This window comes from Bos taurus, chromosome 10, assembly GCF_002263795.3.
Source record: "Bos taurus isolate L1 Dominette 01449 registration number 42190680 breed Hereford chromosome 10, ARS-UCD2.0, whole genome shotgun sequence".
NCBI classification, from domain to species: Eukaryota; Metazoa; Chordata; class Mammalia; order Artiodactyla; family Bovidae; genus Bos; species Bos taurus.
Window position 1 is genome coordinate 74,512,984 of NC_037337.1, and position 10,794 is coordinate 74,523,777.

The window sequence follows — 10,794 nt, forward strand, 5'->3', positions numbered from 1 at the left end:
TATACAGTGGAAGTGACAAATAGATTCAGGGATTAGATCTGATAGACAGAGTGCCTGAAGAACTATGGATGGAGGTTTGTGACATTGTACAGGGTGCAGTAATCAAAATCATCCCCAAGAAAAAGAAATGAAAAAAAGCAAAATGGTTGTCTGAGGAGGTCTTACAAATAGCTGAGAAAAGAAAAGATGAGAATCGCAAAGGAGAAAAGGAAAGATATACCCATTTGAATGCAGAGTTCCAAAGAATAGCAAGGAGAGATAAGAAATCCTTCCTCAGTGATCAATGCAAAGAGCCTTTAGGGAAACCCATGAATACTGGTGTAGGTAGCCTATCCCTATTCCAGGGGACTTTCCAGACTGAGGAATCAAACCAGGGTCTCCTAAATTGCAGGCAGATTCTTTACCAACTGAGCTACCAGGGAAGCCCATGAACTTGATATATCCTTCCATTTATTTGTGCCTTCTTCAATTTCTCCTATCAAAGTCTTACAGCTTTCTGTATGTACTGATAAGATTTTAAATATGGAATTATTTTCAGCTGTTGTGGCTGGGTAGAGACATCAATGCCTGGGGCAGTTGCATTGTACAGATGAGCATTGTCTGTAGTGACACTCACATATAACAGCAACAGAAGCATTGTCTGTAGTGACATTCACATATGATAGCACAAGGGCTGACATGAAGTGATCTATTTAAGAGAAGCTGTGTTCTCATTGGATTGGTTCTTTGGTGTGTCTTGTGACTGCTGCCTATCCTCCTTTTATTTCTACCTGTTTCCAAAGTCTAGTTCTCCAGTGTACCTAATGATCCTGCTGCTGCTGCTAAGTCATGTCAGTTGTGTCCAACTCTGTGCAACCCCATAGACGGCAGCCCACCAGGCTCCTCTGTCCCTGGGATTCTCCAGGCAAGAATACTGGAGTGGGTTGCCATTTCCTTCTCCACCCAATTATCCTATGAGCTACTTAATATTATTCCAATAAATTCCTTTTGGTTTTAAGTCAGTTATATTTATAGTACCAGGAACAAACAATACCAACATTATTACCAGCAGATTTTGAAGCATGTCAAATTCCCACTATAAGATATAGTTTGTATTTCATTATGTCAAGAACTCCTGATTACCAACCAATACCTTAGTAAGAAATGGCAATGTATGCTTCATTATATATGAAGGAATGAGCATCTTAAATTACCTAGAAGAATCAAGCAGGTTAGTGGTGGGACAGTCCCTAAGAGAAATGTGAGTACTGTCTACAGAAGAGAGATCAAGGTGACTGGTCCAAGGGAGGAGGGATAACCCCAAGACGTTCTTTATTTTAGCCATAATTCACTTTTATAGGACAACTATGTGTTTATATTGCAAGCCCTCAGTTCTGAAATACTGTGCTCCTGTCGTAAGAAATACATTTTGGGAGGAGAAAGGAATTATCATCATTATTATCAATGTCATCATCATTTATTGAATTTCTGTTAGGTGATTCTCACAAAATTCATTATGCTATTTAATGGTAAAAGTGATTTTTGAGGAACTAATGTATTCCCTCAATTTTACAGACACTGAGACTTAGAAAGGTCAAAACTTATACAAGTTCCTCAGCCAATAAAGAGCAAGCTGGTTTTGAACACAGGCAGGGTAGAAAAGATGAAAGGAATATATTTTTAAATACATAACAGGGAATTTCCTCTCCAGAAACCCTGTATACAAGTTTTCTCATTCCCCAATGTCTTCTCTAAGAGAAGGTCAGAGACAGAACCTTACCTGTTTATCCATGTTTCTCAAACAGATGATACCACTTAGATATCTTAGCCTAAGATGTTCATTTCCTCCTTTTCAATTTGCTTACACACTTATTTCATCATTTTTTTAGCTTTCTTAGTCCTAGTCCATATTGTTGAATCAATTGCACTTAAAGATTAAATTCACGATTACAAGAGATATACTCATTAAACAAGAAATATCATTGAGGAACTTTCTTTCTGATAGCTCCCAGAAAATGGTTCTGTAGGAAAGAAAGAAAAAAAAGGCCACACTATGTTAAAAAGGACACAGACTTTGGAATCACACCAGGGTTTGAATTCTGTATCTACTAATTAGTAATTGTGTGACATTGGGTGAGACATGTAAACTCTGAGCCTTAGCTCTCTCATCTGTACAATGCAGCTACTAATTACAAACTTATAAGAAAATTTAGCAAATAGTTTGTAATAGTTTGAGTAAACTCCAGGAGATAGTGAAAGACAGGGGAGCCTGGTATGCTGCATGCAGTCCACTGGGTCACGAAGAGTCGGACATGATTTAGCAACTGAACAACAATGAAGATAGTTTAATTATTTCTAAGAATGAACAAAATTATTCATTCATAATTCATTATTTAGTAATGTATTAATAAAAATGGGTTTTAATTCTTAGTTTGTATAAAGTGTATTGGGCTTCTCTGGTGGCTCAGTGGGTAAAGAATCCACCTGCAATGTGGGAGTCCTGGGTTTGATCCCTGGGTTGGGAAGATTCCATGCAGAAGGGAACAGCTACCCACTCCAGTATTCTGGCCTGGAGAATTCCATGGATAGTCCATGGGGAGCCTGGTATGCTGCATGCAGTCCACTGGGTCGCGAAGAGTGGACATGATTTAGCAACTGAACAACAATGAAGATAGTTTAATTATTTTTAAGAATGAACAAAATTATTCATTCAGAATTGATTATTTAGTAATGTATTAATAAACATGGGTTTTAATTTTTAGTTTGTATAAAGTGTATTGGGCTTCCCTGGTGGCTCAGTGGGTAAAGAATCCTCCTGCAATGTGGGAGACCTGGGTTCGATCCCTGGGTTGGGAAGATTCCATGCAGAAGGGAATGGCTACCCACTCCAGTATTAGATGGGAAAACAGTGGAAACAGTGTCAGACTTTATTTTTCTGGGCTCCAAAATCACTACAGATGGTGACTGCAGTCATGAAATTAAAAGACGCTTACTCCTTGGAAGGAAAGTTATGACCAACCTAGATAGCATATTGGAAAGCAGAGACATTACTTTGCCAACAAAGGTTCGTCTAGTCAAGGCTATGGTTTTTCCTGTGGTCATGTATGGATGTGAGAGTTGGGCTGTGAAGAAGGCTGAGCACTGAAGAATTGATGCTTTTGAACTGTGGTGTTGGAGAAGACTCTTGAGAGTCCCTTGGACTGCAAGGAGATCCAACCAGTCCATTCTGAAGGAGATCAGCCCTGGGATTTCTTTGGAGGGAATGATGCTAAAGCTGAAACTCCAGTACTTTGGCCACCTCATGCGAAGAGTTGACTCATTGGAGAAGACTCTGATGCTGGGAGGGATTGGGGGCAGGAGGAGAAGTGGACAACAGAGGATGAGATGGCTGGATGGCATCACTGACTCGACAGACGTGAGTCTGAGTGAACTCTGGGAGTTGGTGATGGACAGGGAGGCCTGGCGTGCTGCGATTCATGGGGTCGCAGAGTCAGACATGACTGAGCGACTGATCTGATCTGATCTGATCTGATAAAGTGTATTTAAAAGCTTGGGAGGCCAGATCAAGATTGGGGAATAGAAGGATGTGGAGCTCACCTCATCCCACAAATACATCAAGAATACATCTACATGTGGAATAATTCTCACAAAATACCTACTGAATGCTGGAGGAGGATCTCAAAAGACAAAAAATGTGAGAAAGATCACCATGTGACCAGATAGGATGAAAGCAAAAACAGGAATCAGGACAGGACTTGTCCCTTGAGAGGGAGCTATGAAGAGGAAATGTTCCCCCTCACCTTGAGAAGCTCCTTCACCAGTGGGGAGATCAGCCAAGACAGAAAGGAAGCTTCAGAGGCTCAGAGGTGAGCACAGCAGGTGAAACAGAGAAACCAGCACAGGGGTTCTGTGTCATCACCCTGTGATCCCTGCCACCACCCTGTGCTCCCCAATCCAAGATGCATGACTGCTGGTGTGCTCAGGGACTGAGTGCTAAACTCCAACTTCAGAAGACAGACCCAGGAGAAGACTGGGGTTATCTGTGCAGAGACAGCAGCAGTGGCTAAAGTGTGGTCCAATCCAAGTCAAAACTGGAGGTGTGTACAGGAAGGAGCCCCGGTCCACCACTGAAGTCCCATTGTTAATGTGCATGCCCAAAGGGAGGGGTGGAGCCTGCTATAGCAGCCTCATTCTCAAAGTGCTCACAAAGGGTGCAGTGCCACGTCTATGAACTCTGGGAGCTTGCAAGCACTGGCAGGCTGCCAACATGTAAAGGCAAGGCTGAAATCCAAGCTGATATCCATGGGATGCATGACTTCAGATACAGGGCTGAAATTTGAGTGCCGTAAAGGCTGTGTGATCTCTGGATTTACACACTACAGGTGGTTTTGTAAACTCAGTTCCTGTAGGACATCTGAGTGGATTAGTAGTGCTCCCACGACTGGAGTGGGTCCAATGACAGTGGCTACAATACTAATTCTTCCAATCCAAGAACATGGGATATCTTTCCATTTCTTTGAATGATCTTCAGTTCTAATGAGGTGGATGAAACTGGAGCCTATTATACAGAGTGAAGTAAGCCAGAAAGAAAAACACCAATACAGTATACTAACGCATATATATGGAATTTAGAAAGATGGTGACGACAACCCTGTATGTGAGACAGCAAAAGAGACACAGATGTATAGAACAGTCTTTTGGACTCTGTGGGAGAGGGAGGGGGGGAATGATTTGGGAGAATGGCATTAAAACATGTGTAATATCATGTTAGAAACGAATCACCAGTCTAGGTTCGATGCAGGATACAGGAAGCTTGGGGCTGGTGCACTGGGATGACCCAGAGGGATGGTATGAGGAGGCAGGTGGGAGGGGGGTTCAGGATGGGGAGCACGTGTACACCCATGGCGGATTCATGTTGATGCATGGCAAAACCAATACAATATTGTAAGGTAATTAGCCTCCAATCAAAATAAATAAATTTAAATTAAAAAAAAAAGAAAAAGAAAGGAACAAAGGAGAAACACAACATCAACTGAAAAACAAGGTTTAAAATGGCAGTAAATACATATCTATCAATAATTACCTTAAATAACAATAGATGAAAGGCTCTGATTAAAAGATATAGAGTGGCAGATTGTATAGAAAACAGAAGCCTACAATATTCTGCCACAAGAGACCCATTTTAGGGCTAAGGCCACACAGAGATTGAAAGTAAGGGGATGGAAAAAGATGTTTCATGAAAATAAAATTGACAAAAAAACAGGGGTATTAGTATTCAAATCAGACAAAATAGACTTTAAGCAAAGCCATAAAGAAAGATAGAGAAGGATACTTTATAAGGACACTATATAATGATAAAAGGATCAATACAAGATGAGGTTATTTTACTTGTTATCATGTATGCACCCATATTCATGATATGGGAGGAAAATCAATAAATAGCAAAAATTAAATTAAAAAAATATGTGCCGAATATAGGAATGCCTAAATACATAAAAAAGTGAACAGTCATAAAGGAGAAATTGACAGGATTACAATAAGATTAGGAAAATTAACAGCCCACTTACATCAATGCAGAGACCTTCTAGTCAGAAAATCATTAAGGCATTGATAATTCTAAATGATAATAAAACAGTAGGACAATTGATATTTTCAGAACATTACATCAAAACATGCATAATTCTTTTCAAGTACACATAGAACATTCCCTAGGAATGATAATATACTAAGATATAAAACAAGCCTCAACAAATTTAAGAGGACAGAAATTATGTGAAACATCTTTTCTGACCACAATAGCATGAAACTAGAAATCAACCACAGAAAGATAAACTAGAAAAAAAAAAAAAAAAACTAGGAGACTAAACAATACACTACTGAAAAAATCAACAGTTCAATAATGAAATCAAAGATAAAATTTAAAAATACCTTGAAACAAATGACGGTTGAAAGCACAACCATACAAAATCTATGGGATGCAGCAAAAAAAGTTTCTTAAAAGAGAAGAATACAGACCTTCCTTTAAAAAACAAGAAAAATCTCAAATAAATAACTAACCTAAAAGTATTAGAAAAAGAACAAACAATACCTAAATTCAGCAGAAGGAAGGAACTAATAAAGACCAGGGAGGTAATAGAGATTTAAAATTTTTTTTAAAATAATAAAACTAAGAGCTGGTTTTTCAAAAAGGTAAACAAAATCAACAAACCTCTGTCCAGGCTAACCAAGAAGAAAAGAGACAGAACCCAAATAAACAAAATAAGAAATAAAAAAGGTGAAATAATAACCAATACTCCAGAGATAAACAAAAAATAATAGAATTCTATTACAATTCTATGCCAACAAATTAGACATCATAGAAGAAATGGACATATTTCTAGAAACATACAGCCCACAAAAATTAAATCAAGAAGAAATACATAATTTGAACAGACTGATTACTAGCAGTGAAATAGAATCTGTAATTTTAAAATTTCCTGCAAAAAAAGACCAGGACAAATGGCTTCACCTGGGGAAATCTACCAAACATACAGAGAACTTATACTGATCCTTAACTCTTTCAAAAGATTGAAGAGGGGGGAACATGCTCAAAGTTATTCTATGAAGCCACTGTCATCCTGATAACAAAACCAGACAAAGACAATACCAAAAAAGAAAATTGAAGGCCAATATCTTTGATGAATATAGATGCAAAAAATCTCAGCCAAGTATTAGAAAACAGAATACAAAAATACATACAAAAGATCATACACCATAATCAAGTTATATGTGTGCTGGGGTCACAAGGATGATTTAATTGTACACAAAATCAATGTGATACACTACATCAAAAAAGAAAAGTTGAAAACCACATGATTATCTCAATGAATGCACAAAAAACATTTGATAAAATGCAAAAACTGTCACCAAAGTGGGTCTATAGGAAACCTACATAAAAATAATAAAAGCTATTTATGACAAACCCAAGGCCAACATAATTCTTAATGGTGAAAAGCTGAAAGTCTTGCTGCTAAAATCTAAAACACAATAAAGATGCCCATTCTCACTACTTTTATTCAACATTGTATCAGAAGTCATAGCCATACCAATGACAAAAGTAGAAACAATGAAAGTATCCAAAATGGAAAAGAAGAGGTAAAATTGTTATTATATGCAAATGGCTTCCCTGGTAGCTTAGAGGGTGAAGAGTCTGCCTGCAATGCAGGAGACCCAGGTTCGATCCCTGGGTCGGGAAGGTTCCCTGGAGAAGGAAATGGCAACCCACTCCAGTACTCTTGCCTCGAAAATCCCATGGACGTAGGAGCCTCGTAGGCTACAGTCCATGGGGTCACAAAGAGTCAGACACGACTGAGCGATGACATGACACGACACACGATACTTATAGAAAACCTTAAGACTTAACAGAAAACTCATAAATGAATTCAGCAAAATTTCAGAATATAAGAATAAAACACAGAATTTGTTACATTTCTTTACACTTTCAATGAAATAGAAAGGGAAAGAAAAAGATCAATTCCTTTAAAAATAACATCAAAAACTAAAATATTACAAATAAACCTGACTGAGGGTCTGAAAGACTTATCTGTTGATAACTATAAAACATTGATAAAGGAAAACTGAAGATCATTCAAAGAAATAAAAAGATACCCCATCCCATGTTCTTGGGATTGGAAGAATTAGTATTGTTAAAATGAATATACTTCTCAAAGCCATCTACAGATTTAATGTAATCTCTATCAAATTACCAAAACATTTTTTACATATCTAGAACAAATTATCTTAAATTTATATGGAATCATAAAAGGACAAGAGCTGACAAAGCAATTCTGAAGACAAAGAAACTGGAGACATAACTTCCAAACTTCAGACAATACTACAAAGTTACAATCCCGAGTGGTATTAGCACAAAAACAGATATATGGATCAAAGGAATGAAATAGAGAACCCAGAAATAAACCCATGTATCTAAAGCCAAATGATGTTTGACAGAGACAAGAATATACAATGGAGAAAAAATAGTCTCTTCAGTAAATGGTGCTGGGAAAACTGGATAACTACATGTAAAAGAATGAAGGTAGAACATTCCCTAACATTATTCACAAAAATAAACTCAAAATGGATTAATAGACCTAAATGGATACCATAAAACTCTTAGAGGAAAACATAGAATACATTCTGACATAAATTGCAGCAATATATTTTTTGACCCACCTCCTAGAATAGTGAAAATAAAAACAAAAATAAGCTAATGGGACCTAATTAAACTTAAAGCCTTTTGCAAAGCAAAGAAAACCATAAAAAAATCAAAAGACAACCCACAGAATGGGAGAAAACCCACAAATGACACAACCATTTCCAAAATGAGATTAATTTCCAAAATTTGCAAACAGTTCATGGAACTCTCTTTAAAAAAAAAAAGAGGGGGCAGATCTAAATAGACATTTCTCCAAAGAAGATATGCATATGCAGATGGCCATGAAGAACATGAAAAGTTGAGCTACATGGCTAATTATTAGAGGTATGTAAATAAAAACTACAATGAAGTATCACCTCACATTAGTCAGAATAGCCATTGTCAAGAAGTCTACAAACCACAATATAGTCAATATCTTGTAGTAAATTATAGTGAAAAGGAATCTTAAAAAGAATATATAACTGAAACATTGTGCTGCACATCTGAAGCGTTATACAGCAACTCAACTTCAATAAAAGATTAAAATTAAAAAAAAATTCTACAAAGAATAAATCCTGGAGAGGATGTGGAGAAAAGGAAACCCTAGTACACTGTTGGTGGGAATGTAAATTGCCATAGCCACTATGGAAAACAGTATAGAAATTCCTTAAAAAACTAAAAGTAGAGCTATCATATGATTCAGCAATACCACTCCCAGGCATATATCAGGAGAAAACCATAAATCAAAAAGATTCATGCCCCTAATATTCATGCTCATGTTCATGGAAAACCCCAATGGACAGAGGAGCCGGGAGGGTTACAGTCCATGGAGTTGCAAGAGTTGGACACAACTTAGCAACTAAACCACCAATGTTCATTGCAGCAGTGTTTACAATAGCCAATATATGGATATGACTTAAATATCAATTGACAGATGAATGGATAAAGAAGTTGTGGTACAGACCTACAATGGAATATTAGACAGTCATAAAAAAGAATAAAGTAATGCCATTTGTAGCACCATGGATGGATCTAGAGATTATCATGCTAAATGGAGTAAGTCAAATATAAAAAGACAAATATCATATGATATCTCTTATACGTGGATTCTAAAAAATGTGATACAAACGAAATTACTTACAAAACAGAAACAGACTCAGACTTCGAAAACAAACTTATGGTTACCAAAGAGGAAAGGTGAGTGCGAAGGGATTAAATTAGGGGTTTGGGATATAATATATAAAATAGATAATCAACAAGTACCTACTGTATAGCACAGGGAACTCTATTCAACATTCAATAATAACAAAAATGGGAAAAGAATCTGAAAAGAATAGCTGTATTTGTATGCGTATGTTTATATGTGGGTTTCCCTGGCGGTTCAGATGGTAAAGTGGCTGCCTGCAATGAGGGAAACCCAGGTTCGATCCCTGGGTTGGGAAGATCCCTTGGAGAAGGAAATGACAACCCACTCCAGTACTCTTGTCTGGAAAATCCCATAGATGGAGGAGCCTGGTAGGGTACAGTCCATGAGGTTGCAAAGACTCAGACATGACTGAGTGGCTTCATTTTCACTATTTATATGTGTAACTGAATAACTTTGGTATATGCCTGAAACTAACACAATATTGTAAATCATCTATATTTCAATATAAAATAGAAGTTAAAAACAGATAAAAGTTATCAATTAGATTTTTAAATGTTTATTTTGTTTTCTTTTTTCCAACTATTAGTAATTACTTTTCCAATTATTTGTAATTATTTTTTTCATGTTTAATATACAAAGCATTTAATACATTTATTATCCCAGAGCTAGATGTCAAAACACAGTCTTAACTTGGCTATCATAGAGGTTTAGGGTTTCCATTTGGTTGAATTACATTTTCTAACTCACCTTTCAGAAATATTTTTTTGAAACTCCTATAACTTTGATTATTCATATTATTTTTCTCTTTGCAAAATAGGCTCCATGACTACTTAAATCAAAATCAACCTATTACATCTTCGGGCCTTCTAGCTTTTCAAGGCAAACGATCTTTTAGATTACATTATCTACTTATCTCATAATTTAAACTATTTGTAACACAATAGCTTGGAGAATGATAATCAATATAATCATTAGTAAATCTTAAATTTTAAAATGCTTATTCAATTAATCTATAATTCAATCACTAATTGTAGAACAAAAGAAAGATGTCCTAAAATGTACAAAGAGTACAAAATGTACAAAAACAATGTATTCTTCAGTAATATCCACCAGTCTTATTCAGGTCTCACAGGTATAACATATACTCATGTCTGTGTCTGTATGCTGCTGCTGCTAAGTCACTTCAGTCGTGTCCGACTCTGTGTGAGCCCATAGACGGCAGCCCACCAGGCTCCCCCGTCCCTGGGATTCTCCAAGCAAGAACACTGTAGTGGGTTGCCATTTCCTTCTCCAAGGCAGGAAAGTGAAAAGTGAAAGTGAAGTCGCTCAGGTCGTGTCCGACCCTCAGCCACCCCATGGACTGCAGCCCACCAGGCTCCTCCATCCATGGGATTTTCCAGGCGGGAGTACTGGAGTGGGGTGCCATTGCCTTCTCCCGTGTCTGTATAGAGTCACACAATTTTTATTAATATCTCATATGTAGCTTTGTGCAACC